The sequence below is a fragment of the Aquarana catesbeiana genome, linkage group LG08 (assembly GCF_042186555.1).
Source record: "Aquarana catesbeiana isolate 2022-GZ linkage group LG08, ASM4218655v1, whole genome shotgun sequence".
NCBI lineage: Eukaryota > Metazoa > Chordata > Amphibia > Anura > Ranidae > Aquarana > Aquarana catesbeiana.
Genome location: NC_133331.1, coordinates 292319348 through 292340270, shown reverse-complemented (window position 1 = coordinate 292340270; position 20923 = coordinate 292319348). Strand labels below are relative to the sequence as shown.

The 20923-nt window shown below is 45.7% G+C and overlaps 1 protein-coding gene and 1 pseudogene across 1 annotated transcript in view; one reads left to right on the top strand and one right to left on the bottom strand.

The window, feature by feature from the left end:
- The window catches only part of LOC141106799 (uncharacterized), a 262881-nt pseudogene extending 248788 nt beyond the window's left edge, over positions 1-14093 (bottom strand).
- LOC141104954 (gastrula zinc finger protein XlCGF53.1-like) overlaps positions 1-20923 on the top strand; it is a 255234-nt gene that overhangs the window by 123799 nt on the left and 110512 nt on the right. The gene's annotated exons all lie outside the window — the stretch shown is intronic.

The window sequence follows — 20923 nt, the reverse complement described above, 5'->3', positions numbered from 1 at the left end:
TAGTTGCTAACGGTCCCGATTTGGCCAGGACATTCACGGAATTTAGAACCCTGTCCCTGTCTGAGCCTGTCCCGGGCAGAATCAAAGAAAATAGGCTTTGTCCCGGGCAAGGGCGGACTGTGCCGGGGTGGTCTGATCCCCCATAAAAAAAGCCACACTGCTCTGCCGTCACCCAGTGCAGTGTGATCCTGGCCAGATGGTTGGCAAAGGTGTCATCCAGGCTGCCCACATAGTAAGTGCTTTCTCTCCCTCACTCCCTCCCTCTCTCGCCCTTACTCCCCACTCTCTTTCTCTCTCTCATCTCTCCCCCTCTCTCTCTCTCTCTCTCTCTCCCCCCTCTCTCTCTCTGCCTCCCTCTCTCTTTCTCTCTCTACTCTCCACTTTCTCTTCCCTCTCTCTCTCTCTCTCTCTCTCTCTCCCTCCCCATCTCTCTCCCTCCCCATCTCTCTCCTCTCCCTCTCTCTCTCCTCCCCCTCTCTCTCCCTCCTCCTCTCTCTCTCTTCCCCTCCCCTCTCTCTCCCTCCCCCTCTCTCACATCTCTCTCTTCCCCCCACTCTCCCTCCCCCCTCTCTCCCTCCCCCCTCTCTCTCGTACCCCTCTCTCCCCCTTTCCTTCTCTCTCCCCCCTTTCTGCCTCTCTCAATCCCCCCCTCTCTCTCTGCCCCCCTCTCTCTCTCCCCCTTTCTCTCTCTCTTCCCCCTCTCTCTCTCTCTCCCCTTTCCTTCTCTCTCCCCTTTCCTTCTCTCTCCCTCCCTCTTGCCCCCTCTCTCCCCCCCCTCCCTCTTTCTCCCTCTCTCAATCCTCCCACTCTCTCCCCCTCTCTCTCTCCCTCCCTCCCCCCTCTCTCTCTATTTCTCTCTCCCTCTCCATCTCTCCCCCCTCTCTCTCCCTCTGCCTCCCTCTCTCTTCCTCTCCCCCCTCTCTCTCCTCTCCCCCTCTCTCTCTTCCCCTCCCCTCTCTCTCCCTTCCCCCTCTCTCACATCTCTCTCTTGCCCCCACTCTCCCTCCCCCCTCTCTCTCTCGTACCCCTTTCTCTCCCCTTTCCTTCTCTCTCCCTCTCTCTCTCCCCCCATTCTCCATCTCTCAATCCCCCTCTCTCTCTCTCCCCTCCCCTCTCTGCCCCCCTCTCTCTCCCCCTTTCTCTCTCTCTCTCTTCCCCCTCTCTCTCTCGTACCCCTCTCTCTCTCTCTCACCCCCCTTTCTCTTTCCCCCCTCTCTCTCTCCCCCCTCTCTCGTACCCCTCTCTCTCTCCCCCCTCTCTCGTACTCCTCTCTCTCTCGTAGCCCTCTCTCTCCCCTCCCCTCTCTGCCCCTTCTCTCTCTCTCCCCCTTTCTCTCTCTCTCTGCATCATAAATCCTCCACACTCAACTTTTCTATCACTGCATAACCAACTTTTTTCTCTTTACTTCTACACAGCCAACTCCTCCCTTGTTCCATGTCACCGTGCTTGTAGTACAACTTGCAACAAGTGTGGGCTCCTCCGAGCTTCTGCTCTCAAAGAACCGTGACTCCTTTCCTATGTTTTATCTGTACTGAAACACAAGGTGCCAAATTAGAGTGGTTGTAAAGGCAGAAGGTTTTTTTTTATCTTAAAGCGGGGTTCCACTCAAATTTTTAACTTAATCTTACCCCCTTCAGTTAATTGCATAGATGTTCAAATGCCGCACGAAAAAATTTTTTATCGCTGTAATTACCTTTATATTGTACTTTATTGTGGCACTTCCTGTCTCTCCTCCCATGGGAGTAGGCGTGTTTATTGCCTTTCTCCGGCGCCGCACTGTCTCCTGGGAGCTTAGTGTCAGGCTTCCCAAGATTCAGTGCGGAAACAATGATCATGCGTGTGAACAAGCTGTGAATGAACAGCATTCACCGCATCCAGGAAATCAATGCTTGTAGGCTTCACATGCCCACAAGCAAGATGGAAACAGCCAGCATCACATTTTTTAAGTTATTCTTCAGTACGAAAACAGACAGAGGCGGAAACATTACACACAAACTGTTAGTATTATTTTGGGGTTAGCAAAGTGTCTCAATGACCTAAAAAAAAAAAAAAAAAAGATTGGTCGCCGGTAGGCATGTGCATTTCGTTTCGTTCCAAATCGAAATTCGGACGAATTTTTCATTATTCGGAAATTCGGATGCATCCGAATTTCCGAATGACAAAAGTAAAGAATTTAAACGAATCCGAAAAAAAAACGAACGAATTCGAATCGAATTCGAAAACATATTCGAATCGAATTCGAAAACATGATGCTATTCTTTTATACTTTCTATTCTATCCTAATCTTTTCTATTGGAATTCGATTTCATTCTATACGAATTTCAAATTTCGCAAAATGGTTATATATAGTTTACTTTTTCAAATTCAGTTATTGTTTTTTTCGAATTTGATAGTTTTTTTCGAATGTGGTAGAATTTTTTCGAATTTGATAGTTTTTTCAAATGTAGTAAGAATTTTTTCGAATTTGATAGTTTTTTTCGAATATGGTAGAAATTTTTCGAATTTGACAGTTTTTTTCGAATGTGGTAGAATTTTTTCGAATTTGATAGTTTTTTCAAATGTAGTAAGAATTTTTTCGAATTTGACAGTTTTTTTCGAATGTGGTAGAATTTTTTCGAATTTGATAGTTTTTTCAAATGTAGTAAGAATTTTTTCGAATTTGATAGTTTTTTTTGAATGTGGTAGAAATTTTTCGAATTTGACAGTTTTTTTCGAATGTGGTAGAATTTTTTCGAATTTGATAGTTTTTTCAAATGTAGTAAGAATTTTTTCGAATTTGATAGTTTTTTTCGAATGTGGTAGAAATTTTTCGAATTTGACAGTTTTTTTAGAATGTGGTAGAATTTTTTCGAATTTGATAGTTTTTTTCGAATGTGGTGGAATTTTTTCGAATTTGACAGTTTTTTTCGAATGTGTTAGAATTTTTTCGAATTTGATAGTTTTTTTCGAATACGGTCGAATTTTTTCGAATGCGGTCGAATTTTTTCGAATGCGGTCGAATTTTTTCGAATTCGAATACGAAACGAAACGAATTCCGAAAACGAATGTAATGAATGCAACGAATTTAACTAAACAAATTAAGTTAAATAACGAATCGAAACGAAACTAAACTAAACGAATTTTTTCATCCTGCATATGTCTAGTCGCCGGACCCCCGCTTTAATGCACAGGAGGACAACAGGAGCAGCAGCATGTGAAACCCTGAGCAGCCCCGATTAGTCAACGAATTGGTCAACTAGGGCAAATGTGCCCTGGCAGCCAACTCTGTCTAGGAGGATTCTAAAATCAGAAGCGATAGGAGTTGACTTACCCCCAACTCTGGTGTGCACCCTCCAAAGCTCCTTTAAAGAGGAGCTCCAGGCGCCCCCCGCCCCCCCGTGGCAAACTGAGCCTGAAGTGGGAGCGGGTACCTGTCAAAATCAGGTACCCACTCCCCCCCTCAAAAGGTGCCAAATGTGGCAGTGAAGAGGGGGGAGGAGGCAGACAGGTGGAGCTTCGCCTTGGTCGTCCGAGTCTATCAAGTATCTAGGTGCTCTCATACCTGCTGATCTAAAAGATACTTTATCTCTGTACTTCTCAGCATGTGTCCAGAAGACATGTACCCTTCTCCAGACATGGGACAAAGACTGGTTCTCTTGGTTTCTGTTATTGCAATATTTTCAAGGTGTCTATACTTCCCAAATTTTTATAGCTATTGTCAACCCTACCCATTCACATTCCGACTGCTTTTCTTGAATCAGTCATTTCTTTGTTTTCCTAATTCCTTCCGACAAATAAGCATCCTAGACTCTAGTATCAACTGCTAACTAACTACCATGATTTCCTGAAGCCCCACAGAGCCTTTCACCTGTTGAGACTATTTGACTGGAGCGGACACAGAGACACGAAGAGATGGTTTGTTCTGGAACAAGCCTTCTCACTTTTCCACCTCCCTTGGTGTTCATCCTCTCTGCCACATAACCTCTAAATGCACCCGTTGATTGGTCTTACTATTCAGAGCTGCTCACAGCCCCTTTTGAAATACAAGTTATCCTCGGTAAACTCTTCTCTCTTTCCTATACCGGGCAATCCAACATTCTTGCCTGGTTCCTCTGTTGGACCACTCCACATCTTATTTGATGAAAACATCTACCATCCTCCCATTTCCTCATTTGACATTGGTAATCCTCTCTGCCACCTCACCTCCGATCGCACCCGTTGATCAGTCCTACCATTCTGAGTTGCTCCTTTGATATACAAATTCTCCTTTGGTAAACTCTCCTCTCTTTCCTATACTGAGCAATCCAGAATTCTCACCTGGGTCCGCTGGTGGACTTGAGGAGAACATCTACTAGGCCTCCCATTTCCTCATTGGACAATGGACAACGTTCATCCTCTGTGCCACCTCACCTCCTATTTCACCCGTTGATCGGCCCAACCATTCGGAGTTGCTCATAGTCGCTCTTGAAATAAAAATTATCCTTGGTAAACTCTCCTCTCTGTCCTATTCTGGGCAAACCAGCATTCTTGCCTGGTTCCATTGGTCGACCATTCGACATCTTACTTGAGGATAACATCTAACAGGCCTCCCATTTCCTCATTGGACAATTTTCACCCTCTCTGCCACCTCACCTCTTATTGCACCCATTGATCAGTCCTACCCTTCGGAGTTGCTCACGGTCCCTTTTGAAATACAAATTATCCTCGGTAAACGCTCCTCTCTTTCCTATACTGGGAAATCCAGCATTCTTGCCTGGTTCCATTGGTGGACCATTCCATATCTTACTTGAGGACATCTACCAGGCCTCCCATTTCCTCACTGGACAATGGACAATGTTCATCCTTTCTGCCATCTCACCTCTGACCACACAATTGATTGTTCCTACCATTCGGAGCTGCTCACAGTCCCTTTGACATATTATCCTACGTAAACTCTCCTCTCTTTATATAATAGGCATTCCAGCATTCTCACCTGGCTCCTCTGGTGGACCATTCTACATCTTGAAAACGTTGTCCAGGCCTCCTCTTTCCTCATTAATGGACTATGGCCTTCCTTTCTCCATACACAGGTCCTTTCAAATTAACGTTCTGGAAAGCCTCTTAGCTCAGACACTTTTGTCCTCCCCACCATCTCCCAAATCCTTAAACCACTAACCCATTTTGAATGCCTGCCAAATTCAGGAACCATATCAGACTTCTTTTCTTTCTCAATGGAAATGAGGTTTTCAGGTCACTTTTTCCCCTTATAAAGGCAAAAGAATCTCCATTGCTCCTTAAGGTCTTCCATATGTTCTAGATTTCAGGGAACTAGGTACAATTTTTTTTTTCTAGGTGCTGCAGAACCCCTTCCACTCTACATTTTCCTTTCATCCCGATATCCCTGACAATAGCTGGATCAGCAATTTGGAAAAAGGCTCACTTCTCCACTTAGAGAGCCCAAGTCCTGTCCAAAAATTGACTCCTTTCTGGAGTAAAGTACAAGAAATGTATGGATGTATGGATATTACCCTGCTGGATGATCCAGGTTTTTTTTTTAATGCATCATTCCTCGATCCCTACTAAAACTTGACTTAAATTCCATTCTTCGTCATCTCTTGAATGCAGGTAAATCCTGCATCCCCTTGCAATGGCAGGATACTCTTTCTTCAACTTCCCTATGGTTGTGTAAAGTTGACGAAATTTGTAAAGGGAAGACATTATGCATCAAGCATGCTTATCAGATTTTCTGTCGCACTTATGTATATTTTTTCCTGTGTTGCATTGAAATACTTCAGGTTTCTATTGTTTGATGTATGCTGACATCTAGTGCTGGTTTTGGACCACTACAACATATCTACTGCTGTGATTTGGTATTGTCTTCTGTCCCCCCTCTCCCGTTTAGTGCTAGTCCCTTCATTCCTAGCCATACCCTCCCAGTTTCATCTGTGATCCCTGAGATAGGACTTGGGAAGTCGTGTTCTTTTTCACTTACAGAAGACTGGAAAACATCCTCTGTACTGCAGTTATCTAAGTTAAAATTGCTTCAGCGTCTTATTAAAGTGGAGTTCCACCCATATTTTTGTTTATTAAAAGTCAGCTGCTACAAAAAGCATGCGGGCGCCCGGAGCCTCGCTCCTCTCCCCTTCCTTTCCTTGATGCCATCATAGCAACTGTGGGCACCCGGCCGTGAAAGCTTGCGCTTTCACGGCCGGGCGCGCAACTGCGCATGCGCCAGTCACGCTGCGCATGCGTGAGTCACGCTGCGCTCTGCTGTTGGCCAGCCAATCTTCTGGGACCTGTGTTGTGCCCCAGAAGATCGTTGGCAGGGAGGGGCCGCCCAGGGTGAAAGGAGGAGTCGCCTAGGCGGCCAAAAAGAGGAAAGAAGGAAGTGGGACAGGAAGTCCCACTAAAATTAAGGTACACACCCCCCCCCCTCAAAAAAAAAAAGACAAATGTGGCAAGTCAGGGGGCGAGGAGTGCTTAAAGCGGAAGTTCCACGTTTGGAAGTTAAACTGCCCGTGGATGTTGCCAAGTCAGCAGGTGACCATACTCAGTGCCATCTTATTAGCAACATGGGCCCCTGGGCAAAGTAATGCACAGGGACCCCTACTAGGAAGTCAGATTCTGCGTTGCGGCAAAAAAGGTCAGTGTGGCTAAATTATACTATGCATTGGATGTGGCTTTTTGTCTGATTAGAAACAACAAATAAACATGACTAGAGAGTTATCTTAAATTAACGCCCTGTAGGGCACAGTACAGGATGGGCAGGAGGGCACAGTACAAGGTGAGCAAGAGGGCACAGCACAGGATGGGCAGGAGGGCACAGCACAGGATGGGCAGGAGGGCACAGCACAGGATGGGCAGGAGGGCACAGCACAGGATGGGCAGGGGGGCACAGTACAGGATGGGCAGGAGGGCACAGCACAGGATGGGCAGGGGGGCACAGTACAGGATGGGCAGGAGGGCACAGCACAGGATGGGCAGGAGGGCACAGTACGGTGGGCAGGAGGGCATAGTACAGGATGGGCAGGGGGGCACAGCACAGGATGGGCGGGAGGGCACAGCACAGGATGGGCAGGGGGGGCACAGTACAGGATGGGCAGGAGGGCACAGTACAAGGTGAGCAGGAGGGCACAGTACAAGGTGGGCAGGAGGGCACAGCACAGGATGGGCAGGAGGGCACAGCACAGGATGGGCAGTGGGGCACAGTACAGCGGGCAGGAGGGCATAGTACAGGATGGGCAGGGGGGCACAGTACTGGATGGGCAGGAGGGCACAGCACAGGATGGGCAGGGGCACAGTACAGCGGGCAGGAGGGCATAGTACAGGATGGGCAGGAGGGCACAGTACAGCGGGCAGGAGGACATAGTACAGGATGGGCAGGAGGGCACAGTATGGGGTGGCAGGAGGGCACAGTACAGGAGGCAGGAGGGCACAGTATGAAGGGCAGGAGAGCACAATACAGGGTGGGTAGGAGGGCACAGTATGGGGTGGCAGGAGGGTACAGTACAGGACGGGCATGAGGGCACAGTACAGTGTTGGGCATGAGGGCACAGTATGAGGGGCAGGAGGGCACAGTATGGGGGGCAGCAGAGCACAGTATGGGGGGCAGGAAGGCACAGTACAGGATGGGCAGGAGGGCACAGTATGGCGGGCGGGGGGGGCACAGTAATATAGTATATAGTTAGTCAGGTTGAAAAAAGGCACAAGTCCATCTAGTTCAACTAAAAAAAAAAAATACAATCCCATATACACAATTCTATACCCACAGTTGATCCAGAGGATGGTGAAAAACCCCAGAAAAGCATGATCCAATTTGCTACAGCAGGGGAAAAAAATCCTTCCTGATCCCCCGAGAGGCAATCAGATTTTCCCTGGATCAACTTTACCTATAAATGTCAGTACCCAGTTATATTATGTATGTTCCTCTAGACGTAAGGAATGCCCCTTGGTCCTCTGTGATGACCTTACCCGCTTGCCGACCAGCCGGCAGAATGGCACAGCTGGGCAAAACGACGTTACCTTACATCGCTTCGCCTTTTGGCCACTATAGGCACACGCGCCCGCAGTGTGTGCCCAAAGCTGATGCGAGTGCCCGGTGGGCGCGATCACTCCCGATCACTTGTGACAGAGCGAGAACCGGGATCTGTGTGTGTAAACACACAGATCCCGGTTCTTTCTGTGGTCCCTGGTAAAGGCGATTGGTCCCTTTGTGGTGACAGCTTCCCTTCTATCTCCGACCACTGACAGGTTCTCCGGCCGGCAGAACCGTCACTTCTGGTTGGACTGCAAGCCGCAATCCCAACCCTGCGCTGCTCTCTTACTTCTGGATAGGCCCTCACACAGCCTAGCAGCCAGATGCTCCCGGGATAGGCCCAATCTCTGGCCTAGCAGCCCGGGGCGTACGACACACGTCCACCCAGACAGACGTCCAGGTGGCGAAGAACATAGATCACCTGACCTCACCCAAATATATAGGTTCTCCCAGCAGGCCAAGGGATCCAAGAAAACCCCTGCCCATTGGCTGAGATACCCCATATACCCATAACCTGACCTTGGGTTGCCCTTCTCGTATCTAGTACCACCAAGTATTCGGCCACCTAGCGGTAGAAGAAAAAAGTGCAACAAGGCCAAACCCAATGAATCTCTACCAATTGACCAGGGTAACTACTCCTGGCTAGTAAATGTGTGTGGAGATCCCTGACTAAACCCCAGGGAGTTACACAAGTATACCATGCCCACAGCCACCCCTCTGTCCAAGGTTTTACTTACCTCCTCATAAAAAAATTCAGATTTGTTTGACAACTTCTGTCTTTCATGAATCCATGCTATTTTTTCCAAGAAGAACTCGTCTATGTGGTCTTTTATTAAACTCTCCAGTATCTCCCCGACTATAGAAGTTAAACTAACGGGTCTACAGTTACTTGGTAAAGACTTTGGTCCCTTTTTTAAATATGGGCATTACATTGGCCTTGCGCCAATCCAGTGGTACCATTCCAGTCATTAATGAGTCCCTAAATATTAGAAACAATGACAGAGCTCAGTTCTTTTAGGATCCGTGGGTGGATGCCATCTGGTCCAGGTGCTTTATCCACCTTTATTTTGTCTTAAAATTTCTGGACCATATCACTTTTGAGCCATTGTGGATCATTTGGGGTTGTGTCACTACCACCCCCATTATGGACATGAGCTCCCCCATGCTCCTTTGTATACACAGAGCTGAAAAAAGTATTTTATAAATTTTCCTTCTCTTTGTCCCCAGTCACCCACTCCAGATTATTTTGTAAAGGGCCTACATGCGCAGACCTGAACTTTTTTACTACTAAAGCATAACTAAAGTTAAAGAAAAAAAATAAAACATGTCATACTTACCTCCTCTGTGCAGTTGGTTTTGCACAGATTGGCCCCCGATGCTCCTGTTCTGGGGTCCTCTCTTCACGAGTGCCCCGTCGGAGAAGCGCTCTCCCTCGGGGGCACCCACATGGCCATGCTCCCTTGTCCTGCTGCTGCATCCATTGACACAGACAGCATGACTCGGCTCTGCCCTCGGCTCCCATATCATTGGATTTGATTTACAGCAGCGGGAGCCAATGGCTGCGCTGCTATCAATCTATCCAACCAGGACCCAAGACACCGGCTGGAGCCGGTGTGCTCGTACCCAGCGCAGGAACGATCGGGCTCAGGTAAGTAAAAGGGGGGCTCTGGGGGGGCTGGTGAATCACAAAAGGTTTTTCATCTCAATGCATAGATTGCATTGAGGTGAAAAACCCCGAGGGTCTACAACCCTACAACTCTTTAATATATTTGAAGAGTTTTTGGGGGTTTGTCCTACTATCATTTGCAATCTGTCGTTCGTTTTGAATTTATGCGTCCTTGATTTACTTTTTACATATTCTGTTATATTCTTTGTAAGATTTAAACGATGATAGTGTTCCTTCGTTTTTAGATTTTTTTACAAGCTCTTTTCTTAATATTTATAGCTATTTTAACTTTGGCTGTGAGCCACATAGTTTTTACTTTTAGCCTTTTAAACGTATTGCCTATGGGAATAAACTTTGCAGTGAGTTTGCATACAGTCACTTTGAAGAATTCCCATTTCTGTTCTGTGTCCATTGATGCCAATATTCCCTCCCAGTCTAAGTCCTGGAGAGCAGCCCTCATCCTTGGAAAATTTGCTCTCTTAAAGTTAAGTGTTTTTATCTTTCCCGTATGTGTTTGTTGCTTACAGCTAACATTAAATGAAATCATGTTACAGTACAGGATGAACAGGAAGGCATGGTACAGGGTGGGCAGGAAGGCACAATACGGCGGGCAGGTGGCAAAAGTACAGGGTTGGGCAGGAGGGCACAGTACATGGTGGACAGGAGGATACAGTACAGAGGGGGCAGGAGGGCACAGTACAGGGTTGGTGGGAGGGCACAGTATGGGGGCAGGAGGGCACAGTACATAGGGGAAGGAGAGCACAGTACAGGTAGGCAAGAGGGCACAGTACAGGGTGGATAGGAGGGCACAGTATGGGGTGACAGAAGGGTACAGTACAGGGTGGGCAGGAGGGCACAGGATGGGGGCAGGAGGGTACAGTACAGGGTTGACAAGAGGGCACAGTACAGGGGGGAGAAGGGCACAGTACAGGGTGGGCAAATACAAATCTGAAGGAAGACTTTTATCAATCAACTTACAAAGAATATCAAGAATGTATTTTCATACAAAAAAAAGTAAATATAAAACATACATCTGAAAATGTCCTATTTTCCAAGTCATGTAGTCTGGTCTCCCGTTCTCTTCATACACCAGCAATATCTAGCTCCTCTCTCACCATGATGTCTTCCTTTGAGGCTTCTGTTGAAGAGCAGGCTACACAGCTAGAGAGACCCAACCAGCAGTGACACCCCCTACTTCTCTCTCCTAGTGGGACCCAACCAGCAGTGACACCCCCTCCTTCTCTCTTCTAGAGGGACCCAACCAGCAGTGACACCCCCTCCTTCTCTCCCCTAGAGGGACCCAACCAGCAGTGACACCCCCTCCTTCTCTCTCCTAGAGGGACCCAACCAGCAGTGACACCCCCTCCTTCTCTCTCCTAGGGGGACCCAACCAGCAGTGACACCCCCTCCTTCTCTCTCCTAGAGGGACCCAACCAGCAGTGACACCCCCTCCTTCTCTCTCCTAGAGGGACCCAACCAGCAGTGATACCCCCTCCTTCTCTCTCCTAGAGGGACCCAACCAGCAGGGACACCCCCTCCTTCTCTCTCCTAGAGGGACCCAACCAGCAGTGACACCCCCTCCTTCTCTCTCCTAGAGGGACCCAACCAGCAGTGACACCCCCTCCTTCTCTCTCCTAGAGGGACCCAACCAGCAGTGACACCCCATCCTTCTCTCTCCTAGCAGAGGAGGTCAGACAGAACTTTGAAGTCTTTAGTGATCTCTGATTTCCTTATAAAGTGTCTCTTCCATGATAAAGATCAGAGGAGCGCTCAGCCACGTGTTTTCTGAGGTGTATATCAAGGTGGGCTTCTTCCCAGCGTGAGATCTCTGATGTACGGCAAAATATGATCCATATAGAAGACATTTCCCGCACTCAGGACACTAAGGCCGCGTACACACGAGCGGACTTTTTGGCATCAAAAGTCCGACGGCCAATCCGGCGGACCTTCGTCAGACTTCCGACGGACTTTTGAACGAACGGACTTGCCTACACACGATCACACCAAAGTCCGATGTCCGATTCGTACGTGATGACGCACACCGGACTAAAATAAGGAAGTTGATAGCTGCCCTAGCGTGGGTTTTCGTCCATCGGACTAGCATACAGACGAGCGGATTTTTCGACTGGACTCGAGTCCGTCGGAAAGATTTGAAGCATGTTTAAAATCTAAAGTCCGTCAGATTTTTGACTGGAAAAGTCAGCTGAAGGTCCAATGAAGCCCACACATGATTGGATTGTATGCCGGACAAAAAGTACACTTGTGTGTACGCTGCATAATACACCTCAAGGGTGGTGTGGGTTCTCTGATGTTTGGTAAGACGAGACCTCCATGAAAAATATTTCCTGCACTTAGGACACTAATTCACCTCGAGGGTTGTGTGGGTTTTAAGATGTCTGTAAAGATGGGACTTCTGTGGAAAACATTTCCCGCAATCAGGGCAGGAATATGGTTTCACCCCCGTGTGAGATCTTTGATGTATAACAAGGTGTGATCCCAGTCTAAAACATTTCCCACACTCAGGGCAGGGATACGGCTTCTCCCCCGTGTGAGATCTGTAATGTATACCCAGTTTTGATTTACAAAGAAAGTCTTTTCCACACTCAGAACATGTATACGGCTTTTCGCCGGTGTGTAATCTTTGATGTCTGGAAAGATGGGCCTTCTGTGAAAAACTTTTCCCGCACTCAGTACAGGAATACGGCTTTTCCCCCGTGTGACATCTGTAATGTATTTTGAGATCTGATTTACGAAGAAAACCTTTCCCGCACTCAGAACAAGAATGAAGCTTCTCCCCAACGTGATATCTCTGACATACAGAAAGAATGAGCTCAGAGCTAAAACATTTCCCACATTGAGGACAGGAACATTCCTTCTCCCCCTGAATCCCGGCACCATCCCTCACAGTAGGAGGTTGCTCAGAGTCAGAGGGATTCCATGGTCTATCCACACTGTGAAGTCCACCATCCATAGTGGAGATCATTGTCTTTTCTCCTCCACAATCTCCTGTGATGTCCTCATCTTCCATTTTACAACCCAGAGATAAAGTGAGACGATCCTTTGAGGGTTTCTCCATGGCGTGTCCTGGAAAAATATAAAAACATCATCAATAGATATGAGAGGGTTAGTTCACTTCCATCAAGATTCCATCTGGATCAGGTAGATATGAGTGAGCAGATGTTCTCTGTGGATGTTCCATATTTAGTTGATATCACTCAGCTCCCGCCCTACTCTGGACCAATCAGTGTGCAGTAACAGAGCAGAAATAAGAGAAGAATATATTATGGGTCACCTGTGCTGATCTCTGTAGGAGTGTCCTCCTCTATGAATGTCCTCGTCATTCCAGCCTCCTCCGTATATCGCTGATCATCCCTCACATACGTCTCTTCTACTTCACCCTCAACTTTTATGTTCATCAGATCTTCACCCTAAACCAACAGAATGACAGAAAAAATCATCTGTAACATAGAAGTATTTATGATGTGAGATCACATAGAAAATATCATCTTGTAGAGTCCACACATCGTCTCCACATGTCAGAGTGTTCAATCACTTTATGTTCCCGACCCTCAACTCCACCTACCTGATGATGGTGAGGGATGGTGTGATCTTCCTGTGTGGAATACAGAGGACGGGGACATCTCTCTGGTGGGTTCCTGGTATTAGGTGGCTCCATCATAATGTCCTTGTAGAGCTCCTTGTGTCCATCAGAATGTTCCTTCATCACCCCATACTCCTTATCCTCCTCTTCATACTCTTCTTTAACAACAATATTATAATCCCAGAGGTTTCCATTCTGAACATATAAAAGGACATTTAATCTAACAAACATGCTTGTGTATCAATCAAAACTACTAGCGATTGTTCCTCATCTACCTGATGATGGTGAGGGATGGTGTGATCTTCCTGTGTGGAATCCCGGGAATACAGAGGACGGGGACATCTCTCTGGTGGGTTCCCATTACTGGATCCATCTGTAGGAAACACACACACTGACTGAATACATTGTTTCTATGTGTTTATCGGATGATGGGAGATCTAGGTGGACCCTCCGTACTGCTCTCTCCTTTACAATAAAGTCTCCTCTTACCCGGTGATGTGAGGGGCGGCTGGTTGTCCATCATGAAGTCCTTGTAGAGGTCCTTGTGTCCTTCTAAATACCTCCACTTCTCCATGGAGAAATAGACAGTGACATCCTGACACCTTATAGGAACCTGACACACACAATGATACAGTCACCATCCAGACACATCCCTTGTCTGTTACTGGATAATGTCCCAGAATTCCCAGAATCCTCCTCACCTCTCCTGTCAGCAGCTCCATCATCTTCTTGGTGACTTCTAGAATCTTCTCCATGTTGTGTCTCTCAGGTTTTAGGGAGTCACATGGAGGCACTGTGATGGTCATATGATCACCTGACTTCACAAGAGGAAATCTCTGTATTGGAGAACCAATAGGAATATCATGTTAGACTCCCAGAATCCTCCTCACCTCTCCGGTCAGGTCTGTGTTTTATTAATAGAGATAAGAGTGATGTCATGTGACCTCCCAGAATCCTCCTCACCTCTCCGGTCAGCAGGTAGATGATCTCCAGGGTGAGGTTTAGTATCTTCTCAGTCATGTGACTCCAGTTCTCCTCCATCATCATTGTAATCTTTACCAGTTTCCTGTAAACCAATAATTGAGAACAGAGAATTATCTGGACTGGACTGTATGTACAATATTAGGATGGGGGTGTATTGGGGAAGGGGGGGGGGGATAATACGAGTGACATTCAGTTTACTGTTTCCTGTGTTTTGGCGGTTTGGGAGTCTCTTGCCCTTTGGCCTTTATGTCTACATAAATTACCCTATTCTCTGCACTTCTCCAAAATGGAGATCATTTTTTCTGGCTCCGTAAGTGGGGAATAATCTCTAGGTTCCCACACTATATATGTGTGTATCATCATCTGCTGGAGATAAAAGACATCACAGTGACTATGGAGGAAGAGGACGGACATGACAGGGGGGTTACTGGGTGTACATAAGAAACATTCCTCTGAGATGGTAAAGAAAGATTCCTTACTGAGATGGTAAAAGACATTTTTAGCACCAAATATTAACTTAGGGGCCACACCCCCCCATACACAAACCATAAATGACTTAAAGCCCAAATCTCAAATAAAATTATTCCCTGTAAAGGTTTTTACATTTTCTCTACCTGTGCCACCATACACAACTCTGATGCTGAGAATAGGGTAAACGCCAGATGAAACTTTCAGAAACCAAAAAATCCATCTCCTGGTCTCCCATGGTAGTTTTTCCATTTACTTCATGTCACTGCTGTGTCCTTGTACCATGTCCTGCAGTGATGAGGAGGAACCTCAGAGTTCTATGGAGGACCAGGAGATCGTCACTTCCCATTCGTGTAGGTTTCTGAAGAAGACTTCAACAGGGAGTGGAGCTCTGTATTCCCGTACTTTGTCCATGTACTGTGTCACATACCCTGTCCTGTACTATGTCCTGTAGTGATGAGGAGATCAGCAGGAGGAACCTCAGAGTTCTATGGAGGACCAGGGGATCTTCACTTCCCATTCACTTAGGTTTCTGAAGACTTCAGCACAGTGGAGCTCCGTGTTCCCGTACTTTGTCCATGTACCGTGTCACATACCCTGTCCTGTACTATGTCTTGTAGTGATGAGGAGATCAGCAGGAGGAACCTCAGAGTTCTATGGAGGACCAGGAGATCGTCACTTCCCATTCGCTTAGGTTTCTGAAGATTTCAGCAGGCAGTGGAGCTCTGTGTTCCCGTACTTTGTCCATGTACCGTGCCACATACCCTGTCCTGTACTATGTCCTGTAGTGATGAGGAGATCAGCAGGAGGGACAACAGATATAGAGGACCAGGGGATCAGCACAATCTGGTGATGTCGGTTCCTGAAGAAGACTTCAGCCGGCATCAGAGCTCCGTTCAGAGAGGTAATAATTTACCTTTACAGGGAAAACTTTTATTTGGGTTTGACGTTATTTGGGTTTAAAGTGACAATGTGATCAGTTAAACCCACTTATGTTTTATTTCACCGTTACTTTTCTTTTATACCAGTGTTTTCACTTCAATATGGGAAACCATCTGAAATCTGAGAGCGATAGAATCACTTTGGGCAGATAAATAGTATATTGATTTGTCTGTGTGTACATCAGACTGAAAAGAGGGACAATTAAAGGGCAAAGCGGTACAGAACAATATGGTTCCTAATACTGGACAGTGATGAGAGCTATGATAAAATACGTTCTTATTACCTCCTCTGCTGCCAGTTCTAGCAATGTCTTCTCTGTAAATAGTCGAACACGGAAATTCCTGTTTGTAACCGACATCACTTCCCATCTGTACCTGACAACTTCCTGTCTTCCATAGAGATTTCCTGAGCAGAAGTGAGATCACCACCTTGTGGAGCTCAGAGGAACCGCAGCCCAGAGAAACTTCTCTTGGTGTGAATACTTTTCTCTTTGTAAATGTCGTACAGAATAAGCCACTTCACAAGCAGGGGCAGGGTAACGGAATGTTGCATTTTTATTGCTTCACTTTAATCATTACTAAACTCACTGCTCCCAGACAATTGGAAGTTTTTAAACCTTTTTTTGCTTTATTACATGACCCCCAGGGCTGTGCCCAGCACCCCATGCCATTTATTTGACAATCCTTTGGCTATTGGAATGTGGAATTCCACATCCTTACCGCTCTAACAGTAAAGTGCCCCTTACGCCGTCTAAGATTAAAAAGCTTCTCGTCCAACTTCATTGTGTGACTGCGTGTCTTCTTTAGAGACCTGAGATTCGTTTCCTGCCACTGCTACAGTCACCATTCAAAGATTTGTATATATATTTATAAATATACAGTATATCATCTTCCATCCTAATCTTCTCCACTCCAGGAAGAATACCGGTAAGTTTAATGTTTTTAGTCGTTCCTCATAACTGAGGTTCTCCATCCCCCCCCATAACTGAGGTCCACCATAACTGAGATCCTCCATCCCCCATAACTGAGGTACTCCATAACTAAGATCCTCCATCCCCATAACTAAAGTCCTCAATAACTGAGATCCTCCATCCCCCATAACTTAGGTCCTCCATACACCATAACTAAGGTCCTCCACCCCCCATAACTGAGATCCTCCATACCCCCTAACTTGGGTCCTCCAGCCCCCATAACTAAGGTCCTCTATAACTGAGGTCCCCCATAACTAAGATCCCCCATCCCCATAACTAAAGTCCTCCATAACTGAGATCCTCCATACCCCCTAGCTCAGGTCCTCCAGCCCCCATAACTAAGGTCCTCCATAACTGAGGTCTTCCATTCCCCTTAACCAAGGTCGTCCATCCTCCATAACTGAGGTCCTCCAGCCCCCCATACCATAACTGAGGTCCTTCAGGCTCCTTAGCTTTTTAATGCATGCTAATAGTCTGCTGGCCTTGCATGCTGCAGCTTAATGTTGCACACTATTGCTGAGTCTGTCATCTATGAGGACCCACACATCCTTTTCCATCCTTGATTCCCCCAGAGGTTCTCCCCCTAGCCAGTAACCTCTGTTTGTATTTTTAGCTCCCAAGTGCATTACTTTACATTTTCTGTTATATAGCTGTGCACCCCTTTATTTTATCAAGGTCTTCTTGTAGAGTTGTTATATGCTGTTGTGAGCTTATTACCCTGCTCAGTTTTGTATGATCAGCAAACACCGATATAGAACTATTTATTCCAACCTCTATATTGTTTATAACCACCAAGTTAAACAGAATTGGTCCCAGGACGGAGCCCTGGAGACATCGCTCACAACTCCAGACCATTCAGAAAATATGCCATTAATCATTACTCTGGACACGCTCCTGTAACCAGTTTTCTATCCAGGTCACGCTCCCGTAACCAGTTTTCTATCCAGGTAAGTACCATGTCATCAATTTCAAAATATCTCAATTTGTAATTTAAGCGTTTATGGGGTTTCGTGACAAATTTTTTAGCTAAATGTAGATCCACTCTGCCCACAGGCCTTCATCTATCCAGATTACAGCTTACCTTCTCATAGAATGTTAATAGCTTGGCTACTAATAATGGTACTATTTTCATCAGAAAATTCTTGGATATGGTCTTTTTATCATTCCCTCCAATAGTTTACATACTATTGATGTTAGGCTGACTGGTCTGTAGTCTCCATGTATGTATCTTGGCCCTTATGTTCAATATTGATACCACAATTGCTTTTTCACCAATCAACTAGTGCCATTCCAGTCAGTACGCTTCCCCTAAAAATTATAAACAAGGTCTGGCTATAACATGGCTAAGCTCTTTGAGACCTCTCGGGTGTAAGCCATCCAGCCCTTGTAATTCACATTAAGTTTGATTCACATTACGTTGTTTAAGTCGTTTTTGAGCATTGGTACATTCAACATACCATTTTTAACATTACTTACTTGCCTTTTTACCCCTCTTTTTTATTCGTAAAAAATTAGAAGAATGTATGTAATACAGTTTCCTTTTCCGTGTCACTTATGACCTATTCCCCTGATCATCTTTTATGGGGCCAATATGCTCTGACCTTGCCTTTTTACTATTAACCACTTAAGTAGGGATGGGCCGATCCCCCCCATTCGGTTCGCATCCAGAACATGTGAACAGACCGAAGGTTGCGCGAACATTCAAACACCGTTAAAGTCTATGGGACTCGAACATGAGAAATCAAAAGTGTGAATTTTAAAGGCTAATATGCAAGTTATTGTCCTAAAAAGGGTTTGGGGACCCGGGTCCTGCCCCAGGGGACATGTATCAATGGAAAAGAAAGTTTTAAAAACGGCCGTTTTTTCGGGAGCAGTGATTTTAATGATGCTTAAAGTGAAAAAAAAAAAAAGTGAAATATTCCTTTAAATATCGTACCTGGGGGGTGTCTATAGTATGCCTGTAAAGTGGCGCGTGTTTCCCGTGCTTAGAACAGTCCCTGCACAAAATGACATTTCTAAAGGAATAAAAGTCATTTAAAACAGCTTGAGGCTTTAATATAATGTCGGGTCCTGGCACTATGGATGAAAATCAGTGAGAGAAACGGCATGGGTACCCCCCAGTCCATTGCCAGGCCCTTTGGGTCTTGTATGGATATTAAGGGGAACTCCGCAACCAAATTAAAATAAGGAAAGGTGTGGGGCCCCCAGGCCCTATATACTCTGAACAGCAGTATACAGATGGTGCAAACAAGACAGGGATTGTAGGTTTGTTCTTATGTAGAATCTGTTTGTCATTTGGAACAGGTACATTTTGTAAGTGTAGCTCCAGCCAAAAATCTATTTTAAAGCTTTTTAGAAAACAAATGGAATGGTTATCACCCCTGAAACATTTGATTTGCTGTCTGTGCTCCTCTTCAGAAGATTTCACCTCACTTTCTGTCCCAATGACAATTGGATTTTGAAAATTTTGGGTTTTTAAGGGAAACAAGGATTGGTGATAAATCAGTGGAGAGGAGACACCTTTTTCCCATATTAACTCTTACAGGAGAGAATTTCCCTTCCTAGGGGTAGATTTCATCTCACTTCCTGTTGTCTCCTTCCGTTTGTAAGTCTGATTTTTGAAAACAGGGGACCTCCTGTTTATACTATACGGCCTGCCCTATACACTCTGCAGAAAATTGGGCTTTAGGTGTTGGTGGTACCAGAACACTGTAAGCTCTCACAGTTATGCCCCGTACACACGGTCGGACTTTGTTCGGACATTCCGACAACAAAATCCTAGGATTTTTTACGATGTTGGCTCAAACTTGTCTTGCATACACACGGTCACACAAAGTTGTCGGAAAATCCGATCGTTCTGAACGCGGTGACGTAAAACACGTACATTGGGACTATAAACGGGGCAGTGGCCAATAGCTTTCATCTCTTTATTTATTCTGAGCATGCGTGGCACTTTGTCCGTCGGATTTGTGTACACACGATCGGAATTTCCGACAACGGATTTTGTTGTCGGAAAATTTGATATCCTGCTCTCAAACTTTGTGTGTCGGAAAATCCGATGGAAAATGTGTGATGGAGCCCACACACGGTCGGAATTTCCGACAACAAGGTCCTATCACACATTTTCCGTCGGAAAATCCGACCGTGTGTACGGGGCATTACTCTTGCTGGACGCTGGAACGCACCCTGCTGTGAAATATTATATCAAGCATTGTAATTACATGCCCCTGAAAATATGTATGTGTGGTGATGTCTGAAAAAGATAGCAGCAAAATCTAAAAGTGTTCACACTACACTTCAATGAAAATGTTAAATGAAAGTGATCTCGCGCATTAAAATCTATTCACACGTAATGCAATATTGCAAAAAAGATAAAATTCATAATAATAATCAAGTGAATAAAATAAAAAAGTGAAATATCACAATAATCAATAAAAAAAGAAATATCAGAGTATGAAGTGCTCTATATCTGTGCAGTGGGGGTACAAGTTCATAAAGTGAACAGGTGAAAGGCTCTATCCTGGCCGTAAAACTTCATAAAGTGACTTAGTGTTGAAATAAATGCATAGGTTGGCCAAAGTTCATAAAGGTCCTCGTGGAAAGTTTCCAGATAACATTAGGCTCTCCGAACTCTCACCTTAATGAAAATTTAAACAGGCATCATTATTAGGTATCTCTTTCTGGATCTGTATATCGCATCACAGTTATGCCCAAAACGTTCTCATCCATTCATCACGGCTTTGTTCCTTTCCTCTCCGCTCTTAATGCAGTTCACTTGCCTGTTAAAGTATGTTCCACCAAGGCACAAACGGCCCGGTGGGAGAGAGAGGGAGAAAAGAAAGCCTCCAATAGTGTAGTATGTTGGGTGAGTAAAATAAAGTTTTATCTAAGGGCTTCAGGGTGGTCTCTTACATTAAAAACGAGCAAGTACAGATGGAACGGCGTTTAGAGCGCTTCCCTACGTGACTTCCGGTTTACGTCTGCTCTCCGCCACTCCCTACGCATTACATCACGGCTCGTGACTTCATCTGGGGAACGGGATTGGTCAGAGAGGTATTTTTTTATATGGTTAAACCAGAAGTGTTGTAGCGGCCATTTTTTTGCAATATTGCATTATGTGTGAATAGATTTTAATGCGCGAGATCACTTTCATTTAACAACACTGTAAAGCCTCACACATACTTTTGTTGAGCGCAGGAACAGGCACTGCTGTGAAATATTAGATCAAAAATTGTAATGACAAGCCCCTGTTAAACAGGGGCAGAACAATTGAGCCTTAGGCAGTGGTGGTGGTGCCAC